Source organism: Geotrypetes seraphini, chromosome 2 (genome assembly GCF_902459505.1).
Source record: "Geotrypetes seraphini chromosome 2, aGeoSer1.1, whole genome shotgun sequence".
In the NCBI taxonomy this organism is placed as follows: domain Eukaryota; kingdom Metazoa; phylum Chordata; class Amphibia; order Gymnophiona; family Dermophiidae; genus Geotrypetes; species Geotrypetes seraphini.
Window position 1 is genome coordinate 423400539 of NC_047085.1, and position 21824 is coordinate 423422362.

At 42.9% G+C, this 21824-nt stretch overlaps 1 protein-coding gene across 7 annotated transcripts in view; it reads right to left on the reverse strand.

The window, feature by feature from the left end:
* CDK14 (cyclin dependent kinase 14) overlaps positions 1 to 21824 on the reverse strand; it is an 895761-nt gene that overhangs the window by 325101 nt on the left and 548836 nt on the right. The window lies entirely within an intron of this gene.

Below are 21824 nucleotides of genomic sequence, written 5' to 3' on the forward strand. Positions count from 1 at the left end.
TCCTTTATTCATGACTATTGATTTCAGTGGAACAACCTGAATGAATTAGTGGCTTGGAACCAAACCATTTCTATTTTGCAATGAAGAACTTAAATCCAATCCTACTTTCTATCTATCAATACCTAAGAGAATTTGATAAATTACTTGATTTTCCTTTCCATTCGTCAACATACGCATATCTTTGGTTCAATTCCCACATACTCATTAACAGAATGCCTTTCCTTTGGAAAGAATGGATAGATAAAGGTATTTATAGGCTTCAAGATATCCTAACTCCTGAAAAAACTCCGATTCCCTTCTCTAAATTACGAAATAACTTTTCATTAAATGCTAAAGACCATTACAAATGGCTGCAATTGCATCACTGCTTTAATCAAAAAAATCTTTAACAAACTTTTCACACTCATATTCCTTCTATTCTGACTCAAGCTACAATTTTACTACATAATGGATACAGCCTCAAATTTATATAAGATGTTATTACCTGCAGACAATTCTTCTGTAGAAAGCCTACAACATATCTAGGAAAACAGGAATGGTCACAATTTTGGAAAAAAAAACTAACGGCAAGACCTTTGGCTTCAGCCAATATGTCCCAATCTATGTATTTTCTCTATCATAAAGCCCTGTTGACGCCACACAAGCTCTCACTGGCAGCCCTCCTTCCATCTAATAATTGTTGGAACTGTGGACAAGATGTTGGTGCCTTACTTCATATGCTATATGACTGTCCATATATATTACAATATTGAAAAGAAGTTTGGGGTATTATAATGAAAATCCTTAATATCCAATCAGACATCTCTCTTTCTATAGTAATATTTAAATCTAATGCTCCAGAAATGGTTCTAACTGATAATTACACTAAACTTCTTGATATTCTTCTTTCTTTAGCTCTTAAGTTAATTCTTTCAAATTGGAAGTCAGCCAACTCTCTTTCTTCACACCATTGGTGGCAATCAGTCTTACAATACTATAAATATGAATTGGTTATTGCCAAAAAATTTGGTCGCCTTTGCAGGTATACTTGCAATCACTGCCCTGCAGTGTTTCATGCTGCTATCTCAATTTATATTAATTCTCTGTGTTCTCTTGTATTGAATGTAAGCATATAAATAAATATTGTACCTCTATGTTCTGTATTGATTCCTGCATTGTAGTACTGTGAATGTCACAGATGTTTAAGTTTAATACTCTCTTGTATTTTTCAAAAACTCAATAAACTTTCAGGAAAACAAAAACAAGCAATGAAGAACTTGACAATTTCCCCAGGGGAGATAAAAATGCACTAACATTTTTCTAATTGGACTTTTCCTAATCTCTTTTTTCATAAAACTAGATCCCAGATTCTTTTGGCAGCTCTGTGTTTGACATGTTTAAACCTTTGCTTAAAATTCACTTCATATGGCAGAAAATACTTGATCTTTCATCCAGGACTATTTGGATCACCTCATCTGCTGTGAAACGCATCCAACTTAAAGGCCATTGTTGGAAGAACAGCTAATTTGGGTTTGCCCTTCACACTGAAAGTGTATAATATGTTGTATAGCTCAGGGAAACAAAATCTTACCTTAATATATTAAATTATATTCTTTAAAGAAAATAATTTTAAAAATTCTTACAATTCTGTAATGCTGTAAAGTCCTTTGCAAGGGCACTGTATGTGACCACATTTTGGCCATGAGACAGAAACAAAATGCAACAAACAGACAAAAATTAAATAAAAATCATATTCATCCACACCAGCTGCTCAGCTATACCCTTGATACTTGTCTCATGCTTTCTTGAATTCAGATACAACTGGGGAACTGCGCTACAGTAGAGTGACAGTATAATTACAATTATACTTTAGGGGGTCAGTAGACTAAAGAGGGTGGGTAAATAGTGTGGGCAGACTTGATGGGCTATAGCCCTTATCTGCCGTCATCTTTCTATGTTTCTACAAATCCACTCTGCTTTCTATAGAGAAATATTTCTTTGGATTATTCTTGCATCTACTTCCTTTCACCCCCAATCCTATGACCCCTTTGTTCCATAACTTCCTTTTGTAGCACGATGTGAAGAATTTGATGGATTATTGATTTTGTTTGATTTAGAAATGATAAAAAGTGTTACCGCCTGGAACTGATCAGATGAACACAATTCTGAGAGGCTGATGCTCAAAAACAGGTTAGTGCTGGACTTGTATGCACATTGTACAGCACAAATACTCAGAGGGCTCAAGTGCCGGTACTAATGTATGTGTCAAAGATGGCTGTCAATTGCATGCTAAAGAGGTTAGTAAGACTTCCTGCCAAATGCTCAGACGGCAAGTGCTGTAATGCCCAGAAACAAATGGTGGTCCATAACACTGAATCTTACTACCAGCTTTGAATTGCAGGTTTTCTCTTATTTCACAAGTTGAAGGAAACCCATGGAAGTGAGAAACAAATGTGTGAGCATGCCCAATCCAAACTGAAAGTACACACTGGTGCCTGTGGTTCTGCGCTTAGTATGAGTCTTTCAAAACTTTAAGTGCAAACAATTTTTGAAAAGCTAATTTTTAAAGGATAGTGCCAATGTGTGCTTACAGTTTCAGTTTTATCTGGACATGGCCTGCAAAACTTTTGCGTGCATGCTTCAGGCACAGCCCCCAACCCCTCTTTGCTTTTGGTTTAACAGCGGGAATTATCTGCGCATAAAATATGAATCTCATTTGCTTGGTGCATTGGTTAACTCTCTTTCTGTGCTGTGGGCTTTCGTGCAGGAGCTTGGAGCATCCGCCTCTGACAAAGCAGATCTGGCCCCCTCCTCTTCCTCCAGGCTATTTGAAAGCTTGAAACTAAAGAACTTTTAAGTGGTCAACTACCACCTGACAAAAAGAAGGCCGGGTTGGTACATTGATGCCAAGCGATTTTACGGTATATCAAGACAAATAAAAACTTGAAAACTTCTATTACCACCATTCTCCAAGTACAGGATGTGCAAATGACAGCAATCCGTCAGTCAAGAGAACATTATATAATGGAGACATCAAGCTTTACATTTATTATCAGATTTAAACAGATCTCACTCTCAATTCTTTCATATAAGGCAGAAAAAAAATCTGGAATTCATTGCCATTAGATCTCAGATTTTTGTTAAAACTGAACCTCCCCCTTTTTCAAATGTTTGAAAGTATTCTGTTTTACTGCATTTTCTGAGACATCCCAGAAATGTCAGGTTTACTCTTAATGTACTCTGCAATGAACCGCAACATAACAACAGAATAAATGATGGCAGATAAAGACTTGAATAGTCCATCCAGTCTGTCAAATAGTTACATTCATTATCAAGGCAATGTTAAACCAACAATCTAGTGTATTATTATATTTTACTTGCTAAGTTCCATTATAAAATGTCTCCCCCTCCCCCCACAAGATATGCAAGACCTATACTCATGATATGAATGTGGTATAAAATATGCATCCTTTTTCCTGATCCATCCTTGTCATTTGCAGAGCTCAGACCATGAAAAAGCCTGCCCTGCACTGGCCCTACTCTCCAGCTAGCAAGGTGTCATCCAAACTTACTCCAGCCCGTCCCAATCTATCTTGCCACATGCAGGAAAACAGACCGTAGAAGTCCATCCAGCATCGGCTTCACATCATCTTGGTAATTGTGGTTTACATTAATACTTGGAGGTATTTAAATTTAAGAACATAAGAATATTTATATTGGGTCAGACCAATGGTTCATCTAGCCCAACAGTGGCCAATCCAGGTCACAAGTACCTTGCAGAAACCCAAATAATAGCAACATTTCATGTTACCAATCCCAGGGCAAGTAGTGGCTTCTCAACAGCAGACAACAGACTTTTCTTCCAGGAACTGGTCTAAACATTTTTTTAAACCCAGCTACACTAACCGCTATTACCACATCCTCTGGCAATGAGTTGCAGACCAGAGCTTAACTATTTCTCTGTCATATCTCATTTATCCAGCCTTTCCTTAAGGGTATCCTTATTTCGATTTTTTAAAAATCTACCCCAATATGCTTTATGGTGATGATTATTTAATAGCTATCCTCTAGATCAGGGGTGTCCAACCTTTTGGCTTCCCTGGGCTGCATTGGCCGAAAAAAATGTTTTTGGGATCACACAAACGCTGCAGCAAGACAGAGGAGGGAGCCGGTAAAAAGGTAAATACCTGGGGGCAGCAGAGGAAAACACTGCATCGCCCTCGACCGGGGCAGCACAAAATACTTCATGGGGCCGCAGGTTGGACACCCCTGCTCTAGATCAACTGCATCCAGTTTATATCCTTTGAAAAATGTGGTCTCGAGAATTGCACACATTTCTCCAAATGAAGCCTCACTAGACACCTATACAGAGGCAGTAGAAATCTCCTTTTCCTGTACACCATTCCACCCCAAGTGCATACAAATATCCAACTGGTTTTTACTGTCACTTTATTTACCAGTTTAGCCATCTTAAGAGCCTCAGATAATTCCCAGATCCAACAGCTGCTTTGATCCAGAATCTCACCCTCTATACATCCGCTTTGGATATTAGCTGACTATAAACGAAAATAAAAAAAAATCAGAAACCATTATTTTTTAGCTGCTAAATTCTAAACCATTCCTCAAGCTACACTAGATCTCTCCTTTTCCATATCTTTCAGAATGTCTATGTTACACGGTTTGAGGTTTTAAAGTAAGTTGTAAGAGCAGTCATTTTTCATCAAGCAAATACAAATTAAGATGAGAAAGTGGATTCATGCAGAATATCCTAGATGACATCCCAGAAGCAGAGGTCAGGAACAAACTAATCGTCATCATACCCACCGCAACCAAAGTTGCCAGCTGTTGGTGACTGGTAAGTTGTTGGGAGGAGAGTGTGGTGTAGTGGTTAGAATTACAGCACCCTGAGGTTGGGGGTTCAAACTCCATGCTGCTCCTTGTGACCCTCGGCAAGTCACTTAATCCTTCACTGCCCCAGGTACATTAGAAAGATTGTGAGCCCAGTGGGACAGATAGAGAAAATGTTTTAGGTACCGTATGTAAACTGCTTTGAATGTGGTTGAAAAACTACAAAAAGGCAGTATATAAGCCCAAATCCTTTCCCCCTTGTATGTTGACTGTTCATCAGGCATCTCCTTATAGCAATAGCTGCATCTAAACAACTAAATGCAGATGGAGCTTTGCTTTTTTGAATCTTTACAGTTGAAAAGGTAGCTTGAAATTAATTCCCTATATATACACCTGTGAGGACATGCCTAGGAAGAAAAGTTCCCTTTAAGACAAATTCTCCTTAGGCCACCTTAACAGAGCTAAACTAGGAAGCCTAGGCAGGAGGGTGTAGTCCAGATTAGGAAGAATAAAACTTCTGAGTAATAGAGAGAAAGAGAGGAAACGAGAATAGCTAAATGGTGCCTCTCAAGCAGGGTACCGTATTTGCCGGCGTATAAGACGACTGGGCGTATAAGACGACCCCCCAACTTTTAGTTAAAAAATAGAGTTTTGTGTTATACTCGCCGTATAAGACGACCCCTTCTTCCGCACACCTTCTCTACCGCCCCGGGTGCAGCACAGCCGGCCAGGTCCCCTTACTTTTGTGGCACTTCCCCGACCGACCGACAACAGCCCCGGTCCGACAAACCTCCCTGCCCTTAACCGCGAATCTAAATTACCTTCTTACAGCTGCTGTAAGAAGGTATTTAGATTCGCGGCTACAGGGCAGGGAGGATTGTCAGACCCGGGCTGTTATCGGTCGGTCGGGGAAGTGCCACAAAAGTAAGGGAACCTGGCCGGCTGTGCTGCACCCGGGGCGGGGGCGGCCGCCCCTCTCTCTTGGTAGCCACTCGAACCGCGAGGCTACTCTCCTTCTCCTTACCTGCCATGCCTGCAGCACAGAGCCGAACGGAAGTCTTCCCGACGTCAGCGCTGACGTCGGAGGGAGGGAGGGCTTTGTTTAAGCTTTGTTTAAGCCCTCCCTCCCCTCCGACGTCAGCGCTGACGTCGGGAAGACTTCCGTTCGGCTCTGTGCTGCAAGCAGAGAAGGTAGGGAGAAGAAGAGCCGCGTACATCCAGAAGACTGAGCATCCAGCCCCGCAGGAGCCCCGCGACCCTCGGAGGCGTCCCCATGGGATCCCCGCGACCCTAGGGGGCGTCCCCACGGGATCCCCGCGACCCTAGGGGCGTCCCCGTGCAGCTCTGTAATGTAAAGTAAGTACATGTAAAACAGTACCCGGCGTATAAGATGACCCCCGACTTTGGGGAGGATTTTAAGGTACTGAAAAGTCGTCTTATACGCCGGCAAATACGGTAATTATAAGAAAGAAATGCAACATTTAGAAAATGGACCAAGCTAGTCATACCTTAGCTATCAGTGAAAGACATCACATACTAATCTAATCTAATCTAATCTAATCTTTGTAAGTCACACAAACCTATACAAGCTCTAGGTGACTGAAGAGTAAACAGGGAGGGAAGGGGAGAAGAAGGAGGAAGGGGACATATAGGAGAAAAAGAGAAAAGGCAGATATTAATTAATTGTCAAAGAGGTAAATTTTCAGGGTTTTTTTGGAAGAAGGAGTAGTTGGCCTCCTTTCTGATAGTTTCTGGGAGATCGTTCCAGGTTTTTACTCCCAGATAGGTTAGCATGGAGTTGAAAATTCTCTTGTATTAAAGGCTCCCTACGGGCGGGATTGTTGGACAACTCCATGGCTAAGGTTTGTTCATTCTTGACTCACATGAGTGCTCTTACAATGGGGGAAGGAAGCAAGGGTCAGAATCTCAACTTCCTTGAATTTTAAGGGTCAACATTCCTCATTTGGTGCAAGAAAATTGAAAGGCATGCTTCAACAGTTTTCAGGCTCTTTCCATTTTGGTGAGAGCAATACATGTGCATGCATTTATAAGACAGCAACAACAAGACTGTCAAATCTATTATGCATAAGGAATACCAGCAATGTGTCCACCCCTCCCCCCCATTTCCCATATAGATACAGCACCTGCCAATATTTCATGTATACCATTGCCAATGAGAATATTCACATTAATACTAAGCAACTTATTTTTATTGTGAAACAACCATGAAAAGCTCCAAGATCATCTTTCTCCAGCACAACAGTGAAATGTGTTTTCCTTCAAAACTAAAAACATTTCACTGAAGAAATGAAGCAAGAATGAGCAACCTCAGAAAACTGACCTGGTAAACCATGTTCATCAAACTAGATGCCAGTAGCATGATCACAAAGTCTGATAGCAACCTAAACTCCATGTATTATCCTGATAGGTACTCTTGAGGGAGTGAATAACGGATTGCAATCTGAAGTTTTAGACCATGGTTTCACAGAGAGCACTTGGGATATGAACAAGCTTTAGAATTCAGCTTCTAAAGTGAATAATTTTAACCATCTCAACCCCCTATAACTTCCCCCAAATGCTAGAAGGAAACATTTTCAGAATTACAAGAGTGCGATTTCATTCAGCTCACAGAATGAAAAAAAACTAATTTTTGACAAATTTTTTAAAGTACTATATTGCATCTTTCAAATGGACTCTGTCAAAATTTAGTGTTATCCTCTAATGCGGGTCTGATATCATACTGAAGACTGCATTCCACAGAATTGTCAAGGTAGAATGAAAGTGAAAGGTTAATTCACAGCTCCTTCCCTCCCCCAGCCAATGATCTCTGCACCATTAGAGTATGGGTGACAGGTGAGCCTCAGAACAACAGGAAGTCCCACATGTAATCCAGGTGCAGCAGGAGAAAAGGACCACCACAAAATCTATGCAACCAATTTACTGCAACAGTGATCAGAAACTTTTCAACCTCTAATAGATTTAAAAAAAAAAATAACCTGGGCAGCAGGGCATCTCTAATTTATGAACTCTTCACCTCTGGGTTATTTTTCTTTGCCTTAGTTTTCTCGGCAGGCATAGGTTTGCCTATTTGAGTAGGATCACTGTTACAGAAAAGTTACAGCAAGGCCCATGCCTTCCTTTTGGCTTATGATTTTAAGAATATCATCCATGCACAAAAGTGACGATGCCGAAGAGTGCACTCTGGCATTTCTCTTTCTACACTTTTTATTCAGCAGTTACTTTAATTCTGTTGAATAACAAGTCTCCAGTGAGTTGACAGTTAATGAAGTGAGTTTCTGGACTGAATAAGTCTATTCACAACACAGAAATTAGAGTGTACTATTGGGATTGAGGAATTGATGGAATGGGTGCATTTTTGACTTCTTTGATATCATTAGAAGCCATCCATATCTGTCTGTTCCCATGGACCGGGACCAAGAGAGGACGCAACAGTGCACCAGAAAGGCTGGAAGCAGAGATATAGTAGAAACAATATTCCCACCCTTGAATGAGAGCCAAATGACCCCCTCGACCTCTCCATCTTAGAACGCCATTCCGTCCCCAGCTCCATCATACCATCCACATTCCTCACACAGCACATACTCTGTCTGTGAAATAAAATGGGTCCTGCAATGAACAATGCATCACTTACAAAAATATGATGCTTGTTCGCTGTGGAGTAAAGTGCTGGCTAGTCCCTGACTCCAGAAAATGTTTGCGAACAGACAGGCCTTTTTAATAAAATACGTAAAAAAATGGGCTTAGTGCATTATAATGCATGATTTCCCCATATTCTAAGCCTAAAACAAGGCTTTTTAATTTTTGCAGCTCCCATGCTAATTTTTCCGTTAGTGTGCAAGACCAGCAAAAAAATTAAAATGGGCGCCCCTATTGTCTCCTCTTTAGAAGGCGGTAAGGGCCAGATTCTATAAACAATGTCTAAGCGTGCACTCCATGTGGTTGTCAATCAGCTGCTAGATGCTGCTTATAGAATCACACCTAGCGGCGCCTAAGTGGACTTAGGTGCTGTAGAGGTAGGCATCAGTACATTAGGCCAGGTTTTACCAGGCCTAATTTAGTGGTGCCTAACTCAGATGCCTACCGATGCCTAAGCCAACCATGCCTATTCTCCACCACTAACCACGCCTACTTTTCAGGAAGGCATCGGAGGGTGCCTCGACTTAGGTGTTGCTAGGCACCTCTCTGAGTTCCGCGTAGAACTCCTAATTGGTTATTTTTTTTAAAAATTATCAATTAACTGAATTGGTGCAGTCTGTTACCATGCCATTTAACCCAACTGAAACAATTTGAGTTGCGTGCATATTTTAGTTAGGTGTCGCTAGGTGTCTGCAATTAAAAACACAGCAGTTCATATACAGGTACTTCAAGCATTTTCTTTATCTGTCCTGGTGGGCTCACAGTCTATCTAACGTACTGGGGCAGTGGAGGATTACCGTATTTTCACGTAGATAACGCGCACCTGTGTAAAACGCGCACACGGGTATAGCGTGCGGAAAACACAAATTTATGTACAGAAATTTTTATATACCGCGCACACAAGTATAACGCGCATGCTGCCCGACTCTCCTTTCGCCCGCCCCGACTCTCCTCTGGCCACCCCGACTCTCCTTTCGCCCGCCCCGACTCTCCTCTCCCCCTTGAAGTCCTGTCCCCACCCTGAAAGCCTGATGCCCCCCCCCGATGTCCGATTCACCCCCCCGCTGGACCGCTCGCACCCCCACCCCGAAGGACCACTCACACGCACTCCCACCCGCACCCGCACCCCCACCCTGAAGGACCGCTCGCACCCCCACAGCCTCCCGACCTCCCCCCCCCATCATGTAGAAGCTCCTACCGGTGTCCTGCTGCTTTCTCTTGGCGGTCCCGGCCCTTCCGTGAGCCCTGCGCCTGCGCTGCTTCCTCTTCCAGCGGTTCGCCTTTTCTCTAACGTCAATCCCTCTTGCCCCGCCGACTCCCCGACACGATCGGGGCAAGAGGGAGCTCAAGACCTCTTGCCCCAGCCAACTGCGGCACCCCCGACACGATCGGGGCAAGAGGGAGCTCAAGCCCTCTTGCCCCCCGACACGATCGGGGCAAAAGGGAGCCCAAGCCCTCTTGCCCCACCGACTCCCCAACTCCCTGACAATATCGGGCCAGGAGGGAGCCCAAACCCTCCTGGCCACGGCGACCCCTACCCCCACCCCGCACTACATTACGGCAGGAGGGATCCCAGGCCCTCCTGCCCTCGACGCAAACCCCCCTCCCCCCAACGACCGCCCCCCCCCAAATAACCTCCGACCGCCCCCCCAGCCGACCCGCGACCCCCCTGGCCGACCCCCACGACACCCCCACCCCCTTCCCCGTACCTTTGTGTAGTTGGCCGGACAGACGGGAGCCAAACTCGCCTGTCCGGCAGGCAGCCAACGACGGAATGAGGCCGGATTGGCCATCCGTCCCAAAGCTCCGCCTATTGGTGGGGCCTAAGGCGCCTGGGCCAATCAGAATAGGCCCGGGAGCCTTAGGTCCCTCCTGGGGGCGGGGCCTGAGGCACATGGGCCCAACCCGACCATGTTCCCAAGGCCCCGCCCCCCACTACATTACGGGCAAGAGGGATCCCAGGCCCTCTTGCCCTCAACGCAAACCCCCCTCCCCCCAACGACCGCCCCCCCAAAGAACCTCCGACCGCCCCCCCAGCCGACCCGCGACCCCCCTGGCCGACCCCCAGGACACCCCCACCCCACTTCCCCGTACCTTTGTGTAGTTGGCCGGACAGACGGGAGCCAAACCCGCCTGTCCGGCAGGCAGCCAACGACGGAATGAGGCCGGATTGGCCCATCCGTCCCAAAGCTCCGCCTACTGGTGGAGCCTAAGGCGCCTGGGCCAATCAGAATAGGCCCGGGAGCCTTAGGTCCCTCCTGGGGGCGGGGCCTTGGGCACATGGTCGGGTTGGGCCAATTTGAGTTGCGTGCATATTTTAGTTAGGTGTCGCTAGGTGTCTGCAATTAAAAACACAGCAGTTCATAAACAGGTACTTCAAGCATTTTCTTTATCTGTCCTGGTGGGCTCACAGATCGTGTCGGGGAGTCGGCGGGGCAAGAGGGCTTGACGTTAGAGAAAGGGCGAACCTCCAGAAGAGGAAGCAGCAGGACACCGGTAGGAGCTTCTACATGATGGGGGGGGTCGGGAGGCTGTGGGGGTGCGAGCGGTCCTTCAGGGTGGGGGTGCGGGTGGGAGTGCGTGCGAGCGGTCCTTCGGGGTGGGGGTGCGTCGGGGGGGGGAACTATGTAAAAAAAATTTTATATAGCGCGCTCACGCGTATACCGCGCAAGGCTATGCACGGTTTGTAAAAACACGTATAACGCACGCGTTATATGCGTGAAAATACGGTAAGTGACTTGCCCAGGATCACAAGGAGCCTCGCGGGGTTTGAACCCACAACCTCAGGGTGCTCTAACTACTGCACTAATCGCATTACCTTTAAAATTTTACTTTTAGTTTTTAAAACACTGTCCTCAAACGAACCCCAATTCATTAATAAACTACTTATGCCCCATAGTACATCACGTTCTTTAAGGTCCATTAATCAAAAACTCTTAACAGTTCCATCACTGAAAGTTATCGGAACTCGTCGTCATGATATTTTCTCTGTAATGGCCCCACACTTATGGAACACCTTACCTCAGTATCTAAGCGAGGAAAATGACCTAAAACATTTTAAAGGCATTCTGAAGAGCTTCCTTTTTAAAGACGCTTTTAATTTATAATCATATTTAATAATTACCTTCTTTTTTTTATCTTATTCCCCTTTCCTGTTGTTTTTACCATTCATGTTTCCTTTTATGCTTTATTAATACAATTGTAGTTCTGCCCTTTTTCCCCTTATGTATCTGTTAGTTTGTATGTCAGTATGTCAAACTTATGTAATCTATTATAAATAAGCTAATGTGTACACCTTTTTTTTAAATTTGTAAATCGCTTAGCAAATTAAATTAAGCGATTCAAAAAGTTAAAAATAAACTTGAAACCCATCCGGCCTGCCCATCAACAGAATTCACTATCTCCTTCTCTACCTTAGAGAGCCCACCTGCCTAACTAGGGCGCTGTTTATAGAATCTGGACCTAAGTGCTCCAGCGCGAACTCTATGTTAAACATTACATAGTAATTGGAACGCATTAGCTGGTTTACGCTAAATTACCATAAAATGCTAGAACATATTTTGAGGCATTTTCCCACGCACTAAGCACACGTTACAGTTTAAGCCTCTCTTATCTGTACCCTTCTCTTTCACTGCCAATTCCAGACTCCGTTCCTTCTTTCTTGCAACGCCGTATGCCTGGAACAGGTTGCCTGAATCAATACGTCGTGCTCCGTACCTGGCGTACGTGTTCAAATCCAAGCTAAAGGCCCACTTTTTTGAAACTGCTTTCAACTCTTAACTCCCCCTCACTGCTGTCAAATACCTATACCCACTATAACCTCCCCAACCCTGAAATGTCCTGTCTAAATTAGATTGTAAGCTCTTCTGAGCAGGGACTGTCTTTTGTATGTTAAAATGTACAGCGCTGCATATGCCTTTCAGCGCTATAGAAATAATAAATAGTAGTAGTAGTAGTTAAAGGGCCCCAAACTAACTAAAGGGCATCACGTGCTCAAACTTTGTTCGCGTCTGTACCCACAAATAACTCCACTTAACAGTTACAGCTTCAATGCCATCCCTCAACTGAATGGAAACAGACTAGACTTACTGGTTTTCCTTTCAGTCATGCAACTTGCTGCTGCTGCTTTCCATATTCTCTACAGCAGTGGTTCCCAACCCTGTCCTGGAGGACCACCAGGTCAATCGGGTTTTCAGGCTAGTCCTAATGAATATACATGAGAGAGATTTGCATATAATGGAAGTGAGATGCATGCAAATCCGCTCCATGCATATTCATTAGGGCTATCCTGAAATCCCGATTGGCCTGGTGGTCCTCCAGGCCAGGGTTGGGAACCACTGCTCTACAGAGTTAGGGCCTCAACGATAGGCATTCAATCCTCCTGCAGAGGAAAGGGAGTACAGCCTTGAAAAGAACCTTCCAAAATGTTCCATCTTGCGCTTCCAGAGAAGCCTGGAGTCCTGGACGGCTGTGGAACCAGTCTAAACACACTGTGTGGCATGATGTTCCAAGTTTAAGCCACAGAATGGGAAGAGGTCTGCGTCTGGCAAGTCCAAGTGTTTCCTTACTTGCATCATCTTCGTTAACAACGGCCTGCACCTAAGCTGCTCATTCATTCATCCACACCCAACAAGAAGAATCACAAGTCCCATTTTCCACTTTGTTGTACTTTGAAGATTTCCCTGTTTCTGTTCCTTTCTCCATTACAGAAACAGGACAATAAATGTGCCGCAGGTGACTCTTACTACTAGCATTTGAAATCTAATTTCCTTTCTTGGGGATGGTCCAGTGTGTACTGTTTAACTCTGGGGAGCTACAGTAATAATACATTTAAGAACGCAGAAAAATAGTATTTATCATTTTTCAGTAGAGCACTTTGTTCACATTCAGCAAAAATAAACCCTTCAAAACAGTTGTAAAATAACATGCTTGTAGTGTTTTATTAAACAGCAGCTGCTGATTTGTCTCTTTCCTCCTCTTTCCCATCCTAATACTGCTTACAAAGATCAATACAAATGAAAAGCAAGACATTGCTTGACTGCCATCTACTGTCTACACAACACTATAAACTCTCGTACATTTACTGCTTCTGCTTTCTCTCCTCCGTCCTCTTTGTGTTCCTTAGAGTACAGTACTAATATTTTTGGAAAGGCGGGGTACTCATATCCTGGGATATGTCCTCTCTGTAATAAATGTACAGTATTTGTGCTGTGTGGCCAATTGAACCCAGAAAAGTACTAACCAATAGGCCTCAAAATCCCAAATGTCCCCCGAAGTTCGCGAAATTACCTGAAATTCGCAGGGGTTACATTCGCGGAGTGACCATGAGTGTTGAAAAAAAAGTGAATATCGGAAGAGTACTGTAATCAGAACTCCCCCCTCCTCCTCCTCCCTTGCTCCGGCCCCGCCCTCTTTGTCTGGGTGTTTTCTGGAGCTCAGCACCCCCTGCCTTCATCCCCGGCCCGAGCTGCACCGCTTACCTGGTCGCGGTCTCCTTGTACCGAGCTGAAGCAAGGAGCTCGCGTTGTGGGAGGGGGGCATGTGGGTGCGCAGCCAGGGAAGAACATAGGTTGGGGAAGGGAAGGCTGGCTGTGCAGAACTGGTAAGAAGCAGCGTAGTGACAGAGAGCTTTTCCATTGGTCAGTCATTAGCGGTATTTTCTGACTAGAAGAGGCGGTCAGAAAATACCGTGAATGACTGAATCTGTGAATCACGAAGGTATACTGAACTACTGAAAAAGAGAGCCAAGCTCCCACATGAGTCTTACTTATTATCATTTGCCTGCTACTGGATAAACGCCAGAGGGAAAAAAACTCCCTTCTGTGTGAGGAAAAAAAAAAAATTATGTGGCCAAAAAAACAGGTTGAAATTAGAAGCTCTAATAAGTCGCTAGGCACAAGTCATTATCTCTAAGAGTAATATATCAAATACTTTGCTCCAGAGCAGTCATGTAGCATTTCAAATTTTACTGTTCTAAAACTTGGAGGGGTTATTCTCCTCATGCAGTGACCAGCGAAACAAGGCCTTGCAGGGACTCTTATTGAGAATTTGCCAATTGTGGATTATAAACATCGTTTGAGTGAAAAGGATTTTGAATATAATCACCGATGGACACACAAGGAAGCAGTAAAACATTAAATGCTACATGACTATTCTTTAGCTAACTGCTATTTGATATATAACCCTTAGAGATAATGATATGTGCCTAGTGACTTATTAGAGCAAGAAGAAAATGAACAATATTTACCAATTAGTGCTGATAAATTGTGTTGTACTTTCATTAAGCTCCTAATCCCTAATCTTCCTAACTAATGTTCCAAAATGTGTCTAGTCCCAAGGGTATTGGAAAAGAGATTTGCACCTGTATATGGGTTTAGCACATGGGAAAGTCCCACGTTAGGAAGCGCTAATCCCAGATTTTGCCACAATTTAGTAAAAGGGTTGCTCTGATTTTAAGCCCTCAGGGACAAGGAAATACCTATAGTATTTGAATATAGTATACCGCTTGAGCTAAATCTAAATTCTTCCCCCTTTTGGTGAACTTTGCCAGTGGTTTTAGTGGAGTTCTACAACAGCAGTACCCTAAATACAACTATCCATCATACCATACAGCACAACTGTACTATTAGCTTAGGTTTCTAGGGCGAAGAGCTAATGATCCAACTTAAAAAGCAAAATTTACCCACTGCCAAATAATACAAAGAACTGCTTTAAGTGAATGCTAAAGGGAAATACTTTCCACTAGAAACAAATTCCCCTTCTGCTAGGCTTAATGGCAGTACATGTTCCCTTAAGGCAGGGGTGTCCAATGTCGGTCCTCGAGGGCCACAGTCCAGTCGGATTTTCAGGATTTCCCCAATGAATATGCATGAGATCTATGTGCATGCACTGCTTTCAATGCATATTCATTGGGGAAATCCTGAAAACCCGACTGGATTGCGGCCCTCGAGGACCGACATTGGACACCCCTGCTTTAAGGCATTGTTTTCCCTCCTAGAACACAGTACTTGCCTTTTCAGGGACAGGAATATCTGTTAGCTTCACCAGTGACTTCCAAGGAGTGCATTTTGGAAGGAAGCCTCTGGTTTACAATTAGCTACACTACTAATATAGATGCCATATACCACTTAATATAGGAGATGCATCCAGCATATATCTCACTAATATTTGGGAAAAGGCCTCAGAATCGGAGCCTACGCGTAGTCCTATCATGGACTGAACAATCAGCGTAGTGTTACAGCTCCATGCTCCAGTAATAGGCCAAAAACCCGGACCCTATAATAATATAACTTAATTTTTGTTTTTCAAACTTTTTTTAAAGGGTTTTATCCAGTGCAGCTTAAATATTTAAAAACTTATTACTATCTGTTCAAAATGCATGACTCCTTTGGTTAGAAAAACAGTTCACAGCTAATTACTTATCTTGAAACATTTTCCGTTGTTATTTTGTCATTCATTTAGCTTATATACTGCCTGTATAGTGCCTGTGCAGACTTTCTTATAAATCCACTGCTTCAAGGCCAGTAGCAAAAAACCATCAAGGCATCTAAAACAGAATAAAGTAATTAATACCATATCAAAATCTACAGTTAAACTTTAAACAAATTTTTACTCACTACTGAATTCGCGACTGCCAAACTTTCTCAAAAACGGCAAGATGGCGACAGCGTTTAATTTATACTCTTACATTGACGTATTTTGTCACGTGTTCAATATTCGGCTTACTGAACATAAGAGTAACATAAAAAATCGAGTGATAGGAGCCCCACTGGCAAAACACTGTATAGAAAAAAACCATGAGTTCTTTTCAGGGCGATAATTATTGAAACAGTTAGCCGCAGCACCAGAGGAGGAGACTTTAAATGTTATCTGGCTCAGCACGAACAACGCTGGATCAATCGCTTAGGCACCTTAGATCCACTTGGTCTTAATAGAAGTTTAGAGTGGCAACACTTCTATTGAAATCATGTAAGGATTATCCATGGGATTATACAAATATTAGATGTTTATTACTGAGACTAAAACTTAACCTGTCTTTCTTTTAATTGGGATGTTAACGTGACACTATGTGAACACGTGACAAAATACGTCAATGTAAGAGTATAAATTAAACGCTGTCGCCATCTTGCCGTTGTTGAGAAAGTTTGGCAGTCGCAAATTCAGTAGTGAGTAACAGTTTGTTTAAAGTTTAACTGTAGATTTTGATATGGTATTAATTACTTTATTCTGTTTTAGATGCCTTGATGGTTTTTTGCTACTGGCCCTGAAGCAGTGGATTTATAAGAAAGTCTGCACAGGCACTATACAGGCAGTATATAAGCTAAATGAATGACAAAATAACAACGGAAAATGTTTCAAGATAAGTAATTAGCTGTGAACTGTTTTTCTAACCAAAGGAGTCATGCATTTTAAACAGTTAGTAATAAGTTTTTAAATATTTAAGCTGCACTGGATAAAACCCTTTAAAAAAAGTTTGAAAAACAAAAATTAAGTTATATTATTATAGGGTCCGGGTTTTTGGCCTATGACTGGAGCATGGCGCTGTAACACTACGCTGATTGTTCAGTCCATGATAGGACTACGCGTAGGCTCCGATTCTGAGGCCTTTTCCCAAATATTAGTGAGATATATGCTGGATGCATCTCCTATATTAAGTGGTATATGGTATCTATTTAGTAGAGTATTTTTTGACCACGTTGAGTGATAACAGTTTAGGTTCTTTACAATTACCGTATTTGCCGGCGTATAGGACGACTGGGCGTATAAGACGACCCCCCAACTTTTAGTTAAAAAATAGAGTTTTGTGTTATACTCGCCGTATAAGACGACCCCTTCTTCCTTCTCCACCCCTTTGTATTCCCCCATGTGCTTTCAGCGTTCTTCTCCCTCCTCTGTCTTCAAGTGCTTTCAGAGTCCTTCCCCCCCCCCCTTCTCTACCGCCCCGGGTGCAGCACAGCCAGCCAGGTCCCCTTACTTTTGTGGCACTTCCTCGACCGACCGACAACAGCCCGGGTCCGACAAACTTCCCTGCCCTTAACCGCGAATCTAAATTACCTTCTTACAGCTGCTGTAAGAAGGTAATTTAGATTCGCGGCTACAGGGCAGGGAGGATTGTCGGACCCGGGCTGATATCGGTCGGTCGGGGAAGTGCCACAAAAGTAAGGGGACCTGGCCGGCTGTGCTGCAACCGGGGCGGGGCGGCCGCCCCTCTCTCTTGGTACTCTCTCTCTCCTTACCTGCCATGCCTGCAGCAGAGCCGAACGGAAGTCTTCCCGACGTCAGCGCTGACGTCGGAGGGAGGGAGGGCTTTGTTTAAGCTTTGTTTAAGCCCTCCCTCCCCTCCGACGTCAGCGCTGACATCGGGAAGACTTCCGTTCGGCTCTGTGCTGCAAGCAGAGAAGGTAGGGAGAAGAAGAGCCGCGCGACTGAGTACATCCTGCCCCGCAAGTAAGGGCATGTAAACTGTACCCGGCGTATAAGACGACCCCCGACTTTGGGGAGGATTTTAAGGTACTAAAAAGTCGTCTTATACGCCGGCAAATACGGTAGCTACAGCCAGAAGTGGTCTCTGAGCAAATTACACCATTCCAGCAGGCTGAATGAATATTTATAAAATAAAACTCAAATCTGGATTTCATTACTTACCTCTTTGAAATATGAGCTGAAGACAAGTTACATTTTCAGGTTTACTAAGCACTTCCTTGCCCTAGAGCAGGGGTAGGGAAATCCGGTCCTCGAGAGCCGTATTCCAGTTGGGTTTTCAGGATTTCCACAATGAATATGCATTGATAGCAGTGCATGCAAATAGATCTCATGCATATTCATTGGGGAAATCCTGAAAACCCGACTGAAATACGGCTCTCGAGGACCAGAGTTCCCTACCCCTGCCCTAGAGGGTTTATAATCTAACAGGCAAACGTAATAAGGTTCACTAAAGCCTTAATCTCTGAGGGATCTTCAAAACGTTTCCACACTTATTTTTTTAAAACACTAGTTATTAAACATCTCAAACGCAAATTACATCACTTTTCTACATAACCACCCTGTTTTGCCTGACTAGTCACATGACATTCTATGACACGCCCTCTTATCACTTCTCCCACCCTCAACCATTTTCTGAAAAAATATGAAAGTGCTGGAACTTATTTAAGAATCCTCAGATATTTCGAACTTGGGATACTCTCCTCCGAAAGCTATGCGTACTGGCAACTCCGCCATTATATTCATCTGTTGCCGCATTCTTCTTGGACAGCGGATTTTCTAAAACAATTTCAGGAGGTTCTCTGTCTCAAAGCACAGTCTGACATACCATTACGTTTTCATCATCGTAGTCTACAGGATCTTCAGCCAGACTACGATTATTCTAAGCTGACACCATATTGGTCCATTGACTTAGGGATGTCGTTGCCGGAGGGGAGGCTAAAGCAGTACCTCAAAATGATGTCTCAGCAACATTTGCCAGTTCCTTTATGTTAAATTTGCTATAAATTGGCTCTCTGCCTTTATAGCTCACCAGCGCATGCTCAAAAAATGACTCTGCGCCCGGATTCGGTTTGTCCAAAGTGTTCTCATCCGACATTAGGACAGATGTTTTATTCCTGCCCGATGGTACGTCGCTTTTGGAAGAGGATTTTACAACATATTTCTGATCTTTGGCAAACTTCTTTCCAGTATTGTAATACATATGAACAGTCATATATCATATAAAGTAAGGAGCCAATATCTTGCCCACAGTTCCAACAATTATTAGAAGGAAGGAGGCCTGCCAGTGAGAGCTTGTGTGAGTCAACAGGGCTTTATGATAGAGAAAATACATGGATTGGAACATATTGGCTGAAGCCAAAGGTCTTGCTGTTTTTTTCACAAAATTGTGACCATTCCTGTTTCCCTAAGGAAGAATCTTTTTCCCAGCTATGTTGTAGGCTTTCTACAGAAGAATTATAACATCTTATATAAATTTGAGGCCATGTGTCCATTATGTAGCAAAATTGTAGCTTGACTCAGAATAGAAGAAATATAAGTGTGAAAAGTTTGTAAAAGACTTTTATGTCTAAGGCAGTGATGCAATTGCAGCCATTTGTAATGGTCTTTAGCATTTCATGAAAAGTTATCTTGTAATTTAGAGAAGGGAATCAAGAGTTTTTCTCAGGAGTTAGGATATCTTGAAGCCTATAAATACCTTTATCTATCCATTCTTTCCAAAGGAAAGGCATTCTGTTAATGAGTATTGTAGGGTTGGTTCCTTCCTCATACCTGAAGGTTAGGCCTCTCCCTGACGTCATAAAGCCTAAACAATCTTTCCAGCATGAACCATTGTCTACAAGAAGAGAAAAAGAAGAAATCATCTTTGTTGCTTGCTGCCTGCCAGATGCATTCTGGGTATGTTCACCAGAACTATGTGTTTCTCCAGTCAAGGACATCTGACTATGCCTACATGCTCAGCCCGTGTGAATCTGGGGGGGGGGGGGGGGGCATGAGCTTCAATGCTTTTCTTATCTACTAAGGCGCCTCGCTCTCAAGGCCTAAATGAGACTTTACATAGAAAAGCTATTGATCCAAGTTCTGTTTCTGGATTGGTCCTGGGAGGTCATCTGATGAAAACTAAGGAGAAGGTGTCTAATTAATAGTTAGTTTATGCTTGGATGTGAAGAAGCTCGGACCCATGCATATCTTCTCTATGCACACCTTCTAATAATTAAGGACTGATAAGTACCTCTTGTGACTTAGCTCTCGGATGAGACTGAAACAAAGAACTGCTTTTGAAACAGATCTGGTTTATACCTCACATAAGGACAAACTGCCCTATCTAACTCCACATCTGCTGTGCTGAAGGATATGGAATTATCTCTCTATCAGCAGGGCTTAGATAAAATTCTATTGTTTTGGGATAAGGAGAGTTAAGGTCCAGTGTTGATAAGCTATTTTTAGATTGCTGCTATAATCAGGAATTTATTATTATAAGGAATTACCTAGTGTGTAAGAATTAGTTATATTTACTCATTTACTTAAGGATTATTGTGTAATAATTATGTAATAAGATATATATATGTATACAGAGATATTGTGAACAATAATTAGTTATTATTTACTGCTGGCTTGTGAATTATATTTTTAGCTCTGATCTCTCTTAGTATAAACTGGCAAAGATAACAAATCCGAAAAGGTGTTTATGGATGGCCCTAGGAACGAGATATGCACATGACTTATTTATGTTGCACTAATTTATTATATCCATAAATCTACCTACAGTATGTGGGAATTGAACCAAAGATATGTGTATGTTGATGAATAGAAAGGAAAATCAAGTAATTTATCAAATTCTCTTAGGCACAGATAGATAGAAAGTAGGATTGGATTTAAATTCTTCATTGCAAAATGGAAATAGTTCAGCTCCACCAAGCCACTAATTCATTCAGGTTGTACTACTAAAGTCAATAGTCATGAGTTAAGGAAACTGCTGAAGAAGGTTGGTGCAAGGCCTCAGAGGTATCTGCCTGAGACTAGCTGAATTGACACATAGAAAAATGTGAGCAGAAAAGGATTGTTTTGGCTCACTCCGTCTACCACTAACCTGCCTACTGTTTTGTCATAGGCTTTTGTTTGAGGTGTTGTCATCTCCTTCACTTCCAATAAGATGCTTCTTGGAGCCTATTTTATAAAAAAGTTTTAAACATGGAAAATGTAGATTACAAACACATTAACGGATTCTATATATGACACCCTGAATTGCACTTTTCCAGCTGGACGTCCAAAGTTGGAGGAACAGAAACAGCCATTTTTTGAATGGCAAACTGCTGGACGTTGAAATATATATATATTTTGAAAATCGTCTACTTAGACGTCTTGGCCACTGGGATGTCTATGCCGCAAGAATGTCTAACTTTATACCCCATTTTTCGATCAGAAAAACATCCATGTTGAAAACGTCCAACCAGCTGCGGTCTTGTTCCTGAAGAAGGGGCCATTGGCCCTGAAACCGTGCCCAGTAGTACCTGTGTGAACCCAGGATTGCTTTTTAAGAACTTCATTATGGCGAATCCTGTTACCGTATGAGCTCCCTTGAATATGATTCCCATGTATCATGCTAAGTACTTGGAGCTCAAATCACAATGATTCTGTGACTTGTTTATGCCCCGGGTCTGTGGGTTTTGGAGTTACAGAGGTTCTACAAGCCTTGTTAAATTCTTGAAATTCTTGCATGTGATCATTAACACCTTATGGCACTTTTGCTGCACTATGCACATGTGAGCGCTCCTATGATGGTGTACGGCTGGTGTATTGAAAGTTGCCAGCTTATATGGAAGCATTAGCTCTGCTTTCGTAGCGGTGTTTGGAGCTTA